Below are 17857 nucleotides of genomic sequence, written 5' to 3' on the forward strand. Positions count from 1 at the left end.
TTTCTAAAAAAATTTCTTTCTTTTTTCTCTTTTTGTTATTGTTTTCTTTTTCTGTCTTTCTCTCTCTCGGTTTTTTTTTTTTTCCAATCCTCTTCCTCGCGCCTACATTTTACTCTTCAAATCTCCTCTTCCAAGGTCCTTTAATCTCTGCCCGCTAACCTCACCATCAATGCCCTCAACTTGGTACGCCGCTACCCTTGGCAGCAAAACAAAGCGCCTTCGCCATCAGATGGAGGTCGATTTGAGCCCTAAATTGGGCATGAAGGAGCCGAGATTTTACTCTCGTCCTCGATTTGAGACCCATATCTCTTCTTCGTGGTTGAGCATTGGTGATGGCCGAAGATGAAGCTAGGAGTTGTAAGCCATTAGCTCGTCATCCTCAATGCTCGAACTCAGATTCGTCCTCGAGCAAGTTCTCGTCAGTCTCAACAATGAGAAGCTGGATTTAATATAGGTTTTTGTGGCTGGATTAATCTCTTCGATCCCTTCAAGAGATTTCTCTTGAATCTCTTGATGTATATGGTTGCAATAACATGATATAGTTGTTTCGGACATTAGTAAGTCCTAAAACTGCCACATCTAAGGCCCGTTTGGACCTCGAGATCCCTTATATGTAAAGCAATTAAAGGGTATTCGCCATCATCAGGGGAGGAAAAGATATAATGACAATTAGGGGGCTGGTGGTGGAGAGTGTCGACTCCACATCTGCTGGGTAGACCTGTATAGTAGCGACTCGCGCTCGGGGTGAGTCATCGGAGCTTCAACTCCTAAGTTGTCAACTCCGCATGAGTGTCTGATCGATTTCCAAATCTTGGAAGGACAGAAGTCAGGTGCTGGAATGAACCGTGGAGATGATAAGCAGAGCGGGACAAGGCCAAGAAGGAAGCATAATGACTCTGTAAACAACACCCCTTCATCCTTCCGTTCTTCAATTTCTCTCCCAAAGCTGAAGCACTTGCAGCTACACAATTTACCCCAGCTGAAGAGCATATGTGAAGTCCCAATTACTTGCTATTCCATGAAAGTTATAGTGGTATCCAAATGCCCAGAATTGAATAGGATTCCTTTGCAATTGGGATTACGTGATATTGAGAGGGACAAGTAAAAGGAGAGAGAGAGTAAGAAAAAGCACCTCTAAATATCAACAATCACCATATTTACTGGGCATATATTCTCTGTTTTATGTATCAATCTTTTAGCAGTTGTAAATTAAGATGGAGGTGATGCAGAGCCAAGGAGGCGTGAGGAAGATGAAAGAAAATGAAGAAAGAAAGAAAAGAAAACAAATAGATAAAAAGAGAAAAGATGAAGAAAAAAGAAAAGATAATTAAAAAGAGGCCATTGGGCAAAAATATCTCTACCCACATATAAGATTTGGTCAACCGATGAACTCAGGCCCTTCCTTGAGAGTAAGATGGCTACTTTAGACCCTTGTTTGAGACGAGGTCGAATAAGGGTCCTTTTTTGAAAAAAACGGCTTCACTTCAGTCCCTTATTTGAAATTTTCCTATTTTTTTATAGAAGGTTTGATTTGGGAAAAGACTATTCAATTGAGATATGTTGGATATCTTTTGATCGGTTATATTTGTGTTTGAACAAGTTAAATGAATAACCTAATTATTCCGGAAGAACACAAAAAAAAAAAAAAATTTGTTTACCAAGCAAGAAAGTGCGTAATAAAGTTCAAATTCTAACAGCAAGAAGTTTGCTGCATCTATTAGAAGTATAGTACTAACTTAGTTCTTTATGGTTATCTCATTATATGTTATTTGAACCAATGATACTTACATTCCATTTAACTCTGACTATGTTTGTTTACATAGCCTATCCCAAGCTAGGGTAAAGGAGGAGGGTTGCGTCAGGCGTTGCGAATATCCTTAGTGTGTATGCCTCCCAAGTTGGACTGCAAGCATCTGATAAGAACAGATTTTAGGAAGAACTGGAGGAGATTTTAAGGGAGACACCACACAAGGAGAAGATATTCATGGGAGGGGATCTAAATGGACATGTTGGTCAAAGTAGTGGAGGTTTTGATAGAGTTCATGGGGGTTTTGGCTATGGGACTAAAAATGAGGCTGGCGAAGACATCTTGAGCGTGGCATTAGCTTATGATTTGATGTTGACAAATACTTTCTTTAGAAAAAGAGAGTCACATCTAATCACTTTTTGTAGCGGTCAAAATTGCAGCCAGATTGATTTCTTTCTTGCTAGAGGAGAGGATAGAGCCTCGTATGTAGATTGTAAAGTCTATCCTGGAGAATGCGAAACTACGCAACATAAGTTGATAGTCTTAGAGGTTCGATATAACAAAGTACAACAAATGCAGAGAAGTGTTGAGAATCCAAGAATAAGATGGTGGAAGTTAAATGAGGCAAAACGAACAGTTTTCAAGGAAAGAATGCTTCACGAAGGACCGTGGCGACTAGAGGGCGAAATAAATATGTTGTGGAACGAGATGTATAACTGCGTTAAAAGAGTGGCAAGCGGGGTGTTAGGGGAAAGTAAAGGGAATGGACATCAAACAAAGGAAACTTGGTGGTGGAATGAAGGCACTTGTCGATCTCGATGGTCGATTCTTTGGGGGACGAGTGGTTCATGCAACCTTTTATGACGAAGAGCGGTTCGGTAAGAACGAATTGGCTCCTATGCCAGGTGAAATCCCTGGTTTCTAACAGGTAGCAATTTCCTTCTCATGAGCTGCCTCGTTAAGCCATTTAAGGAAATGCTGTGTCAGATTTAGAATTTGATGTTTATCAGGTGACATGGGAGTAAAAGGCTTAAAACATCGCCATGACTCAGCACTTTTGGACATCAATTTATATGTTTTGTGTCTGAGCAATGCGCATGATTTTCTTGGACCGGGAAAAGGTTGTTTGATTAGGGATTGTTATCATTTTGTTAGCAAGCACACTTAAAAGACAACCAAATATGATTTTCTTTTGAACCATCAATCTTGGGACTTTTTATGTGCACTTCTGCCGTTAAGTGTGTCATGCTCAAAAGCTTTGTCGCTCCTATTAATTGCAAACGGCACCTATTTCTACATTTATGGTTCTAAGACTGGTAACTGATCATTATTCATCGATAGATAGGAGATTTAATTGTAAATGGAAGGAGCATGTTTATGAAGAATCCATGTTGTTAACTGCTCAATAGTGTCCTCTTCCTCTGTTTTAGATGTCAGAAATTCGTTTGTCTTCATGGCTACTTTTTTGGGGTTGGCCATGTACTGAATGGCACAACAAAAGAACTGATGGAGGATGAAGTTGGTCATCCGGAAAAAGGAAAATGAGACATGGTGGTAAATGAAGCTTTCTACAGCCAGCTATAAAAGGGAAAACAGCATCACTTCAGTATCCGCATGTTACGCGAAAGAAGGAAAATTCGAGACACCATTAGTTTTGTGTATTGGCTTCTTGACACTTCTTGTAGATCTAGTGAAAAGTCTGCGCGATGCACGGTTCTGGGACTGATACACATTAGTATATACGACTTGGATATCTCTGGATCAGATGTGTTTCTGCATATTCTGCAGTATGGTACTCCGTATCCGTAAGGAGTTGGTTCAGGTTCACTTGCATGGGGTCGAGAGATTAGCCTTCGTGCAATTGAATATCATGAGCTTATTTTGGATTTTACATCGTCTAGTATATTTGAAGTTTGCAGAACATCTTGTTCATGACACCCCACTGTTCATAGTCCATTCTTTATTCGAATGATTCAATAGACTAACTGCATTTTTGCTGCTAGCGATGTGCTTGTGTAATCAATATTGATTTATACCCCAATTATTCATGTCTCTCTTAGATGAATTGAAGAAAATTACATTGAGAATGCACGTTCTAACACGTAAAGCTGATCTCGGGTGAAATTACTTTCATGACAATGAATTTACGCCAAGCCACTTGGAGATGATCCCAATAAGGGAAATTTATTCCTAGACATGGTCTATTTCTATCCGTCGGAGTAATTTACTGAACCTCCATAGATAAGATAGATGGATTCCCGCCAAATATATGCATGCTTACTAGATACCCTTCTGCTAATAACGTTCATTGCAAGTGCACATTATAGGAAAAGGGAAAATTCGAACGAATTGCATGCGGATTGACGCACGGGGAGAGGGGTGTTTCGATTCTTGGGGACCGTCGGATCAAAAACAGAGAGAAACTCACCCCTTAATCGAAGAGTCTTTGAGTTAATTTGTTTGTGAATTTACGACATTTATACAGGAGTTGCGAAAAGTCGCGAGAATATTACAACTCGAGAGGCCATAGAACCGCGCAGGGAGAGGGTGAGAAATTCATGGAGGCGTCACACGTAGAGAAACCACAAAATGGCAATCATAAAATAATGGATCACCCAAATTTCTGTTTGAAAAAAAAAATATTCGCATGGAGAAAACCGTATTGCTCACCCGATCCTTGTTATGATGACTTCGGTCATGCCGACATATTTATTTGCCCCGACGTGTTAGAAAAATTCGCTTTAGACATTGATCCAATCCGACGAATAATCAGATAATGTCATGCATCAATAATTCAACCTTGATGGTGAATCGGTAGTGCAGGCCCAGCCGCCCATGTTTTTTCCCTAGGGCGACTGGGCAAGCTTAGGCACTTGCCTAGGCGCAAAGAGCATTCATGTTGAGTATGCTCAAAGTCGGATGTTCCGAATCTCATGATTTACTTGTAACGAGAATAATATCTTGAGATCGGCACTTGTTGCTTCCGAATTCCGGTATAAGTTTAACTAGTTAACTAATTTGAACCGCATCGATATACAAGATAGTTTGAATTTCAATAAACACTGATTAACATGCCATAAAGTATGTGGTAATTGTACAGGGCAATGCATCAAATACCTACCTTGCAAGTTCCAAAAATTGCAAATTGGTTTAAGCTCCGAGTGATTAGCTGGTCTTGTTTGCCACACTTGAGTGATTAGTGGGCATTAAACTGTAAAAGTTGAATGCAGTGAAATGGAATACCGTCAAGTCGACTTACTGCTCAATCTTTGAAAACGCCTCACGATACATGTGACCTCTATTTTGAATGTACAAGAGGTGACATGGATCTGCATGCGTACATCCTTAGCTGCAAGGTCAAAGAATTATGGTTCGCTTACCGACATAACATTGGAGAGAGAAGAGAGAAAACTTTTAAATAAATTGATACATTGGCATTTTCTTTTAGCCAAACCAACGGCCGATGAAGTTCACGGAAGGACTCGATTGGACAAATTTGATAAGTTTTAAACTCGATTGCAATTTTTGAAAGTTTTAGGACTTATGCCACACTTGTCTCCATAAGTTCAATCTATAAAGTTACCAAAGCGAATTCATCTAGGTTCTAATGTGCATTGCACGAAATGTCACAAGATTGAAACCATTGCCTTGGATTTTCTTCCTTTTATTGGCATTGTTTGGTTCAGCATTGGAAATGAGCATTGGGCCTCTAAAGTCCCTTGACCAAATGCAAATGGTGTTTGGTTCATTTTTTGGCTTACTTTAGAGAGATGCAATTGCATCTCAAATGCTCTTTAAAGTCCTTTAGCCCAAAGTGCCTCTTAAAAGAAAAAAAAAATTAGTTGTATTTCGCAAAAGTCTTTTAGCCCAAAGTACCTATCACCTCAGCATGCCGCCACCCGTCACCGTTGCTGCCGCCCATCGCCACCAGCCACTCGCCACCACCCACCAGCCACCGCCCATCGCCACCGATCGCCATCCATCGCCGCCGACCACCGCCCACCGACCGCCGACGACCGTTGCCCATTGCCAGCGGCCGCCGCCACCACCGCCCCCCACTAATCACTGTCGCTCGCTGGCGGACGGCCGCCGCCGCCACCCCATACCAATCACTGCCGCTTGCTGATCGCCGGCCATCGCCCATCGCCGCCCACTACCGGCCGCCACCGCCCCCCACCACCGGCCGCCACCGCCCCCCACCAATTGCCGCCACTCACCGACCGTCGCTCGTCGCTACCGCTCACCACCGATCACAGTTGACCATCCCCCGCCGCCATCGCCACCGCCTCCTACTACCGTCAACCGCCACTTTTTTTTCAAAAAGTAAAAATACTTTATAAAGTTCATTTTTCACCAAACAGCATTTACATTAAAGTTGTTTTTCAATGTGTTTTTAAAATACACTTTACCAAACACTACTTATATTTTAAAAAAGGCCTTTAGCCCAATAGTATTTATATTTTCTTAAAGTCCCTTGGCCAAATGCTAAACCAAACAGGCCCATCTTGTCCTTTACATATTGCATAAAAACCAATGTTTGGTATAAGGGGTTGGGAGGTTTAGTTTGCTCGTGTTATGACGTATAAACGGATATGTTTCGTCACACACCTATAATGTAGAGAGAGACACATCAATTAATGTTGAAACCGATTAATCGCTCATACCCTATAGCTATTGCAGTTAATCCATATCTGAAATTAGGTAAGGAGGAGTTCTAAGAGTAATTTAGGAAGAAATGGTAGGAGTACTCGGAGCGTAACTCTTTCGAAACTTACCTCAGCAACTTGAAGCATTGCTTCTATTAGGGTGAGTAAGATGGATCGATCGAATTGGGAATCACTTGGAATGGCCGATTCGATCCAGTTCCCCGGGGCACTATTCCGGTTCTCGATTCCATAAAATTGAAAGCGGTGATTTTCTTAAATCTAATAATTCGCTGATTCCAAAGGGAGTTGGACTACCTGGATCGGTATTATTTATTCATTTATTTCTTAAATGTAAACCTGATAATCCATCATTCTTTAATTTCTTAAATGAAAATCTAATTTTAATAAATATATTAAAATAGCGTCCATAAATCAATCGTTCCAAGCCGGTTCCTACTCCCGAAAATTGGGAACCATTCTAGGAACCGATCAGCATCCCTCCTTCCTATAGGCTTTGAGCCGAAAGAGAATGAGATGGAACCCTAAAGAGATTGAGAGAGAAAATGTTGGACGGAGAAAAATCGTATACGTAACGTCGGTCACAACACAAGCTTCGTTTCTTTCACGAAAAATGACTCGATCTAAAAATATTTTTCCTAAAAATAATCGCATGTATCAATTACAAAAATCAATGAATGACTAATCTTTTTGTCGTTTACGATAATATTTAGATATAAATTGTTAGAAGTAATGAGAACATATTCCATTAAATAACTATTTCAAACGACACGAGTGATTGCTTTTGAAAAAACATTTTCTAGATAGTTCATGTTTCGCGAAACAAATGCATCCTCGAGACTAGCACTCGCGCACGGTTAATTTCGCCTTCTTGAAAGCGAATAAATGAAAGATAAACGTATGGACTCCCGAAGGATTCACGGGTTGGGGATCGGGGAGCAACCATTGCCTTGCTTGACTTCATTTAACAAGATTCACGCAATGAATAAAAAAACAACCAAACATAATTTGACTTGTGACGCGACAAATTGTTGTCATTTGTTGCTCGTTTTATTCCTGAATTGATTGCAGAAAATCTGAGTTTCAATAGTTAGCCAGCAAACTCTTCTGTGATATAAAAAAAAGAAAAATTCTTACTTATGTTTGCCTCGTCATGTCGATGAATAATTACCATTTCTTTCGCACGACACGAGATTTAATTTTCGGGGCCGTCGTAAGAGACCCTAACAATTTTATGCTACAAATTGATCGATTGGCTAATATCAATCTAAACATGGACTTACCGTCATGCAATACACAAGGTAAAAAGAAAGTAAAATAACTAATTACGGTTAAAAAAGGATGGATCTCTCAAATCGAGTTAAAGTTAATTTTAACATGATTTGATTTACTTTCCCAATAATAAATGGCTAAATAGGCTTAAATATTCTTTTCTTTAGGTTGAGATCTTTACTTTCACTTGAGGACAAGTTTGGAATGAAATCGAGTAAAAGGGAGGCAAAAACCTCTGGCTTCCATTAATATCAGGCCAACAAATTGGGCAATTTATCAAGAGATTTCAAAACATTTCATCGATCTTTTTCAGCATATCTGGAAATCTATGCGTAGGGACACCAAAGGTCATTTGCAATTGCAATTGCAATCATGCCATTTTTCATAAATTTTTTGGAAATCAAATTATGCGGTACTTCTATTTTGCTAAACAATCATACATAGACGATAAGCCGCACGATCACGGCGGTCATAAAGCGCATCAAGCTGACGGCGATGTGGTGCGAGACGCGCGCTCACGTGCAACGGTTTATCGTAGTTACGACAACATTCGAGGATTTACTATGTGAGATTAGTGCCTAAGGACAATAATATGCTGCCGGAGGATGGATGCAACCAACTTAGCGCATCAGGATCGCTTCAATTTGGAGTAACCATTTATCACCCTCCTTTTGGCCTTTTTGTGTGCCTTTACTTCTTGTTGTAGCAAGCCAAAATGGGTGATTTTGATGCTCCAGGAGAGTCACGTTGGGCTGGTGGGGCATGCCTCGTTGAGTGTTGAAATACGATTAGAATGAAGTTCACAGGATTCAAAGTCTTGAGAAGTGATTGAGAAATCAAACTTTATCTTTAGGCATATATTCCGATCTTCTCAGTTGAAATAGAATATGCTCGTTCTAATACCATTGCCAGAACCTGAATTTGTCGCTTTACTTATCTCCCGGGCAAATGCAGAGAATTGCTTAACAATTACGCATCCAAAAGTAGTGTCGTGAGTACTGTAATCGCGGGTGTTTCGAAAAGCGTATGGCTTTTTCGTTCTCGTAATGGTATGCGGGATGAATGAATTCTCCTATATTTGATCTCTATATCGAATTATTGGTTATAAATAGAGGCCGTTCTGTGGTAAATTCAAGACTCATGTTGTTTTGATCTTGCTTTGTCCTCTCCCCATATAATCTTAAGTTTGACTGGTCTTTGAGACATTGCCCCATCGTTGCACCTTTCGATGCCGACACTCGGTTCAACCATGGCATTTTCGCTGCTCCCCCAGAATGCTCGCGAGCTGTGGAAGGAGTGGGAGCTACGGTTCCTCGTCCTTCTCGGCTTGTTCCTCCAATTGACCCTTGCGACTCTAGGCTTCCGGAGGAAATCCATCTACAAGTACTGGATCCAAGTCGTGGTCCGGACAACGTACCTATCGGCCGAATCCATCGCGACCCTCACGCTCGGTGTCCTCTCGAACCGCCTGGCCAACCTCAAGGAAGTGGAGGGGTCGATCGATCTCAAGAGCCAGATCACCGCTTTCCGGGCCCCGTTCCTTCTCCTCCACTTGGGCGGTCCCGACGCGATCACCGCGTACGCCCTGGAGGACAATGAGCTATGGTTAAGGCGGTTAGGCGCGGCTTTGCGTCCGTGTAGGACTAGCTTGTTACATCTACTTCATGGCCTTGTCGGGGTCCACGCTGTCGATATTAGCGGCCGGCGTGATCCTGGTCGGGTTCATCAAATATGCAGAGAGGACATTGTGCTTGTACTTGGCGAGCAAAAGTCGACTTCGAGATTCGATGCTTTCGCTTCCCGATTTCGGTCCCATATACCCCAGGATAATGCAGCAAGACACTCGAAGAAAGAGGAGGGTTATCGAGTCGGCATCGACGAGGTCACTGGAGGCTCCGGCACCGAGGATCTCCCGGTGAACAGCGATCAATCCGGCAATGAAGAGAAAGCCACGATTCGGGTCAAAGCCTACGAGTTGTTCAAGATCTTCAAGCTTCTCTTCGCCGGCCTCATCCTCAACTCCGGCGACACGGGAGGCCAAGTAAGCGCATGTTCACGAACCGTGATATGGACTCGGAGGCGGCTTTCGGGATCGTGGAGATAGAGCTTGGGTTCATGTTCGATCTGCTCTACACCAAGGCGCCGCTGCTGAACTTTGCTTGGGGCGTCATTCGTTGCGGCATTAATCTCTCGGTGCCGTGTGCCGTGTTGGTATTCTTCTCCCTACGGGACGGGAAGGATTACCCCAAAGTCGACGTCTGGATCACCTTCTTCCCGATAAGCTCGGCTATTCTTTTAGAGATTTACGCTGCTCTTCTCGCAATTTCGTCCGATTGGGTCGACCACCGGCAGCTCCACAGACCCGGGGAATCCGCGGTTTCATCCATCGTGGCTTTTCTACGGGTCCGCCAGCACCAAAGATGGTCGAATTCCGTGGCCCGATTTAGCCTCTTGAGATTGTCTATCAAGAAAAGACGCGGGATCTTCAGCAAGTGCCCGAGGCTCGCCAAGTTGGACAAGAAGCTGGAGAAGAACTTCTACGTCGGTTACAAAGAGTTCAAGAGGAACATGAAAGATTGGATCTTTCGTCACATGAGGGACACGGTCGATCCGGAACGGACCAACAGAGTGACGAGCTGGTGGACTACTCTTGAGCTGGAGACTAGCGGAGTGCTCAAGCGATCAAACCAGGATGAGCTTAACTGGAGCGTGGAAAATATGGAGTTCGACCAGAGCATCCTCATCCGGCACATAGCCACCGAGCTCTGCCACAGCAAGGACCATGGCAGCAGACGGAACCAAAGACCGGAAGACATCATCAACTTCAAGATGAGTAAGTTGGTATCTCGGTACTCGATCTATCTTTTAGTACTCCATCCTTCCATGTTGCCGACGGGGATAGGGATGCTTCGATACGAAGACACTTTCGTCGACGCTCAGAAGTTCTTCGAGGACAAGCTAGCCGTGTTGTCGAGGGAAGAAGGCAGCATCTTCTCATGGGTTGTCCGGAAGTGGCGGAAATTATACAAGGAAGAGCAACATTCCCACACCCGTGTTAAAAGCTGCGAAAAGATGCACAAGTCAGCAGTGTCGCGCGATCTCTACGAAGTCTGCCATCTTCTGCTCCAAGTAGGGACTCAGCTGCCCGCCGAGAAAATACGCGGCGGCAAAAGGTGTCGGTGCTGTTCGATGCGTGCCATCTCGCGTCCCAGTTGAACGGTATCGAGCACAACGACTTCAGCAAAAAATGGGAGTTGATCGGCCGTGTCCGGGTGAAGTTTCTGATGCAAGCGGCTTGCCGGGGCAAAGGCTGGGAACACTCCGAGAGCCTGAGCAGAGGAGGAGAGCTCCTCGGCCATGTTTGGCTTCTGATGGCGCATCTCGGCATGGCGGATCCGGTGCAGACTGTTCGCCGAAGCACAATGCATCACCAAGCCGATCATGAAATAGAAACTTTGAGGTGGGAATGTGTCTTCTGGTTAACCTAATGTGGTTTGAGTGAGACGAATAAGTTAAGCTCATCATCTTCGAGATGGTGAGGGAGTTATTTCAATATCTGCTGTACTTGAGGTGTCGGGTAATAATGTAACTGTGTATCGGTAATTTGAATAAAACTACCTATGGGTAAATTTACCCCCCATACGGCGAAAGAACCATCATATGCCCAAGAAGATGGATTATTACGGGCCATACTTGGCATTCCAGTATTCACTTCCGAGGAAATTTGTCTAAAACTACCTATATGTGGTAGGACCTCGAGATGCTAATTCATGAAAAATGATACGAGAAATTAGAAAGAACTTATATACGAAACGGGCGAGCCCGTCAAACTAAAAGTGGCGGTAAAATCTCATATTCCAATTTTAAAAGGTTTGATTTTCTTTTGTTTTCTTTAATCGCCACAGTATTATTCTGAATTTACGAAATTTTAATGCGGCACTCGTTTATAATCCCCCGGCAACCTAAAGACTCAATTGGTTGAAGTTCTCAAATAATTTTTATATAAGTTTTGAAAGTTGCCATAGTAATTTCGTCAAGCAAAATTAACAGAGGGTAATGGTGCCGTCTGGCTAGCAATGCTCTAGACAGATTGTTTCCAAAAACACATTTCATCTATTTAGTCCTTTGAGTTTAGTCTTTCCTATCCAATCTTCACGCCTCTCCGAATGAAGAAAATAATTCAAGAAAGCATATGTAAGAATCGGAAGATAACTTAAAAAATTGCCTTATGAACACATTATTAATTTCTTATGCAAATTTCTAGTAGATAGATAGAAAACTTCATGTTTTTTGATACTTCCCATTTGTTGACACCTAAATTTTAACTAACCTTTTAGTCATCGATTGCATTTTAAAATCAGGACTAACCTTGGCCCTTACCAAAAATATTAAATCCTTTATTTGTATAGTTTTCATATACGATTAGTTTAACTTACAGCATTCCTACATTGCATTTGCATTTAATCAGACAGGTGGCGAAGAATATACCGAACTTAAGCGTGCGAATTCGACGAGCAAAACACAAAATTCTGCTGTGGCATTGGGGGGGACATGTCGGCCAAAAATTCCATGAGAATAAGGCCTAATCTGGACTAAACCGAGCATAATTTAGAGACTTAAGGATTTAATAGAACCAATTCATCCCTTCATGGACTTAATCTAAAAAATATTTGAAGATAGGGTCTAATTTGTTAAAAGGACAAAGAATTAAGCCCGTGGTTTGACCTACGGTTCCACTACATGAGCATGTCAATGCTTCGCCAAAAGAGGAGGCCACACGTCGATGATACATCGCCATTAGAGAGAAAACAGGCTCCCCGCCAAGCTATAATCTTCCACTTCATCATCCGTGCCTTGACGAAACTCCCTCAGAACCCCCGACGACCAGAGCCATTTTTTGTCCGGTACGACGACCGGTTTCACCGACATCACCCCCTGCGAGCAAGCTAGCCGTCCGTGACGATTATCCCAACGGCAACGCACCCGCGACACCGTTGAGCTGATCCATGCCAAGGCGACACCGACAACTGCTGCGGTTGCCGCTCACTGTTCTTGCCGCTGCTCCGCACCTTTTACTGTCCCGACGAGCCCCACGAGACGAGCCGACGCGGCCGCGCCGCCCCGACAATCTGGTGTATCCCGACGATCAGATTCGGCCGTGACGCCGCGACGCCGTGCGACGCCGTCCTTGCTTTAGTTACCGTGGTGGTCCCTATCCGACACCGAAGCAAGCTCGCAACAGGCGGCTCTCGACGTCGCCTCGCGGGGGCTTTTTTCCAAATCAAGTTAAAAAATAATACTAATTACCAATTCAAGTGTAAAAAAATTTTATTTACCAAATCAGGTGTTTGTCCCTCGCTCGGCAATCACCCTGCCGAGCCGGCCAAAAAAGCAAAAAAAATTACCCGCTCGGCAACTCGATTGCCATGCCGACGGAGTGCAAATATATTTTTTTTATTCCCGCTCGGCAATCTAATTGCCGAGCGGAGGAACGCATCACTTTTTTTTAAAAAAATTATGCTTGCTAGGCAAGATGACTGCAGAGCAAGCACCCACCTTTTTCTTTTTTTAAAAAAAATTTTTTTATTGTTTTCTTTTTTAATCATTTTTTAATTTCTTTTTCTTATTTTCTTTTAATCATTTTTTTATTATTCAATTTTTTCTTTGGAATGGACAAAATATTAATCACATTCCTATATAATACAATGTTCCGTGTTAACGAGTGAGTGAACGAACGAACGATCAAGAGTGCAGAGCAAACGTTTGCTCGTTCGCTTGCTCGGTTCGCAGGGTCGAGGCTCGCTCGTTCGTTTGTTCACTTGCTCGCTCGCTCGTTCGCTCCGAGGCCTCGATCGTTCGTTTGCTCCGCAGCCTCGATCATTCGTTCGCTCATTTCGCAGGGTCGAGGCTCACTCGCTCACTCGTTCATTCGTTCGCTCGTTCATGTTTACATTCCGTGTCGGAGTAAACCAAGCCATCCTGGTCTCATTATAGGGCGAGGAAAGGGACTATCAGAATAGAGCGTATGCACCATGTTTATGAATTTAACGCACATGTTTACGTTGCGTGTCGTGGTTTCCTTGCCATGCCTAGTGCTCAATGAAGTGGACTCACTCAAGAATGCATCTTTCCGTAAATTGGAATTATTTGCAGGAATGAGTTTGGGCAAAGGAACCGGCGCGACCATGTCGGACGATGAGGATGAGTTGCAAATGGATTTCTCGTGGGATCTTTCCTTCCAATTGAATCCGAAAGGTCTTTGATGGAGAAAGTTCGCCACGAATTGAAAATTGAGAATGAGCAAGTGAATGATCGAGGCCGCGGAGCGAACGAACGAGCGAGCCTCGACCTCGCGGAGCGAGCGAACGAAGGATCGAGGCCGCGGAGTGAACGAACGAGCGAGCATTCGCTTCGCAGCCTCGATCGTTCATTCGCTCGCTCATTAACGCAGACCATTATATTATATAGGAATTTCACTAATATTTTGTCCATTCCAGAGAACAAATTGAATGATAAAAAAATGATTAAAAGAAAATAAAAAAATAAATTTAAAAATGATTAAAAAAGAAAACAATAAAAAATTTAAAAATAAAGAAAAGGTTGGGTGCTTGCTCGGCAGTCATACTGCCGAGCAAGCATAATTTATTTTTAAAAAAAGTATGCACTCCTCCCGCTCGGCAATCAGATTGCCGAGCGGGAATAAAAAAAATAATATATATATGTGCTCCGTCGGCTCAAGAATCAGACCGCCGAGAGGGCAATTTTTTTGCTTTTTTGGCCCGCTCGGCAGTGTGACTACCGAGCGAGGGACTGCTCGACATTAAGATCGCCGAGCGGCACCTAATTTGGTAAATAAAATTTTTTTACACTTGATTTGGTAATTTTTTTTTTTTTAAACTTGATTTGGAAAAAAGCCCGCCTCGCAGCATCCCCACCGAGCCGAGAATTCTCTGTTCTTATTTTCCAGGCTTCAGCGAGGATTCAATCACCGTGACCGGCTGTGGTTCGCGATCTACCCTCCGGCCGTGTCGAGCTCCCTACATCCGAGACAATCACCGAGACGGTCCCTCACTTGGCGGATCATATCACGTTGCCGGTCGAGCCTCTAAGCTGCGAATAATACTTATAAGCAGTGCCCCAAGATTACCAACTTTACATATTCGAACCATAATAATAACGTAGAAGAATTACGCACCTAATTTAAAATAATCATTCTTGACGCGGAATATGGACGTTGCAATGCTCAAGAGCTTCTAATCTATAAGCCCTTTTAATCGCTAGCTTGCCTCTCGCGTATCGCATTCCGTGGCGGAGCGTCTACCGTATTAAGCCCTTTTAATCACGGGTTTGCCCCTCACTTATCGCATTTTGTGGTGACTCTTTGTGTGAGGTTGTGCGAGCATTATGGTTTAGACCTCATGTATCGCATTATGTGGCGACCATTTTGTGGAGGGAGTTGAACTCTATTTAAACAGTTTGTAAACCTACCCTCTCATTCAGCCCATACTATGCAGTCCAATATTAGACTAATTAGGAAACCGTATATCTTTACTTTATTAAACCAATTAATTAATTATAATTTTAATTAATTTATCCCAAATTAGAAATAACTTTTACATTATCTAACTTGGGTTATATTAATTAAAATTGTGCTGTATATACGCATCTTTATATTGGTTGAGATAATTTCTACTAGTCAATCTGATCCCATATAGTCTCAAATACCGAATCATGCTAGTTACCGCACGAAAAGACACAAAGCCATCCATGGGCACAAGTGTTCTTAATTTTACTGATATTGTATTCAATATGATAGTGTGCCAAACCAATAACACATCAAATAATAGAGTAACTTTATGTGTTATCCTCCCCGTCGATCATTATTTTATTACCTTATGTGTCATAAAACCCGATGTGCCACAGGAGAATATCTTTATGGTTCCAATGAACCCACATATGTCTTACATTTATAGTTAACTATACTTTATGTGTAGCCATATTAAGAAAAGAAAACAAATTAAAATAAACAGAAAATTCGAAAAAATATCAAAATATCAGTAAAAGTTATTCACGTCAGCATCAACGATGGCACATAGGACGTCTATCAAGAATATCTTTCATATACAGATTATCCCAGAGAGAGAGAGAGAGAGAGAGAGAGAGAGAGAGAGAGAGAGAGAGAGAGAGAGAGGAGGGATTGCCTTCCTATCTTTGTAAATGACGCCATCTTGGAATTGCCTTCCTATCTTTGTAAATGACGCCATCTTGGAGAGAGAGATAGGAGGGATTGCCTTCTTATCTTTGTAAATGATGCCATCTTGGAGAAGCTTGTTGATCCTAGCTGGGTCGGTTAGGCACTCAAACAGCATTCACGTCTGCGCCAGCGTCCATCAAGAAGCCGATTTGCCTGTACTTGCTCATCGCCCCTTGTGCCCATTTGCTCTTCGGTAATGTTTGGTGCCGATCAATCTGTTTAGAGAAAGGCATATATATGGGGTTGGTTCGCCATCCAAATTACAACTCGAGGAGAAAAGAAAGATTCCAATTCCTTTAGAAAAGAAGGCAAGCTCAATTTATGAAAGAGTTTTTGCTTTGAAATCTTGACCTAAATCCCATAGGTTTTTGACGTTTTGAAGTTCTTTGGCTGACAAATGTATTATTATTTTTCCTTTAATCTCGATGGAAAAAATGTTATACATTGAGCTTTGCACATTGTGACAAACGGAAGTCTCGAAAAATATGAACTTCTCTGTATATCTACTAAAAATTAACATTTCTTTTTTTTAGGACGAATCTTATCCTAAGGGTGAGCAAAAGGAACGGATTGGAGTAGGAATCGCCCGAAACATGGCGGGAATAATTAACCCACCTTTCTTCCTTCCTTCCTTCCTTTCCTTTCATCTTCTTTACTTCATCCCTAATATATGATATCAGTTACCATGCAAAGGAAACCAAAAAGGTAGGTCTTGATTAATCGCAATGATGGGCGATTTGATTGCCAATTCCAAAGAAGAGTATATTACGTATTCTCTTAGAGAAAACGAACAACATTCTTTCACTTGCGCAAAAACACTCTCTAAAAACTCTATGAATTTCTCTTGAAGAACGAGCGATCGACAGATCCGAATTCTCTCTCACCTGCGTCTTGGGGCTTTTAATTTGTGGCAATCGGTGAATGTTCGTTCTATGTGATATAATTCTTCGATTAATGACTTGACTTGATTTAAGACATGTAATTTAGTTTAATTCGCTGCATATGTACATATATGTTATTGAAATTCGTTCCCTTCATTAGTATCAAAGCAATCAGTTCTGGTTCCCTAATCTTTGTGATAGCTTGTAAACGAATTACGTGAGAGACCCATTTTTTGTCAGTTCTGTATGATGATGTTTCATGATGTTCTATGCAATAAAAATGTTTTTTCAACATATGGTAGGAGCGGGCACGGCGAGACAATACAATAACGAGTACGAATGGAGACAGGATCTCATCCGGTGTAATCTCGCTGAAGTGTTCAACACGGAAATGAAACTTCCAACAGTTTGCTATTTTCAGGAGACTGGTACCACAAAAGGCTTTTGGTCCAGGAGTAATCTCACATCTTAAAGGAGAAACAAGACAAAGGAGAACGGGGCAATGTCTTCATTAGATAGGGGTGTTTATGTACTAAAAGCGGCACCAGTTACCAGATGCTTGAAGTTATCTTGTCAAAAACCAGCTCTTGGCAATGGGGGATGGCAGTAACTGGTAAATGATGCCAACTCGGACTGCTTTATGCTGACTAGTCGAACCTACTCACCGGCTGTTTTCTGGTCCGGTTTGAAAGCCACGCAAAAACAAAGCCAAATGATCGTTCAGCACACAATTGGGACAATGATTTTCGTCTGAATTTTGACTACTAGCTCACCGAAATTGGTTCATGAGTACTCTGATCCAGAATACACATTGCAACCAATCCAAGAATGGAGGGCAAATTTATGCCATATATCAAAAGAAAGATCGACCAAGGACTTTTAAGCACCATCCTTCACTGCATCAGCCTTTACCAGCACTACTTGCACCTCATGTCCCATTCACTTACATCAAACATGAAAGAGGTTTTAACAAAAGCAGGGGTACGTGCAAGTTTTTGCCCTGAACAACCCACAGATACGTGAAGTTCTGCAATTATTC

At 42.3% G+C, this 17857-nt stretch overlaps 1 long non-coding RNA gene across 1 annotated transcript; it reads left to right on the plus strand.

Annotated features, from left to right (window-relative positions):
- The first annotated feature begins 2548 nt into the window (after positions 1–2548).
- LOC115733712 lies at positions 2549–3153 on the plus strand. The gene is made up of 2 exons (XR_004014538.2): positions 2549–2675; positions 2758–3153. It is a non-coding gene; the product is annotated as an uncharacterized LOC115733712 (long non-coding RNA).
- The last annotated feature ends 14704 nt before the right edge of the window (positions 3154–17857 follow it).

Source organism: Rhodamnia argentea, chromosome 9, assembly GCF_020921035.1.
Source record: "Rhodamnia argentea isolate NSW1041297 chromosome 9, ASM2092103v1, whole genome shotgun sequence".
Taxonomy (NCBI): Eukaryota; Viridiplantae; Streptophyta; class Magnoliopsida; order Myrtales; family Myrtaceae; genus Rhodamnia; species Rhodamnia argentea.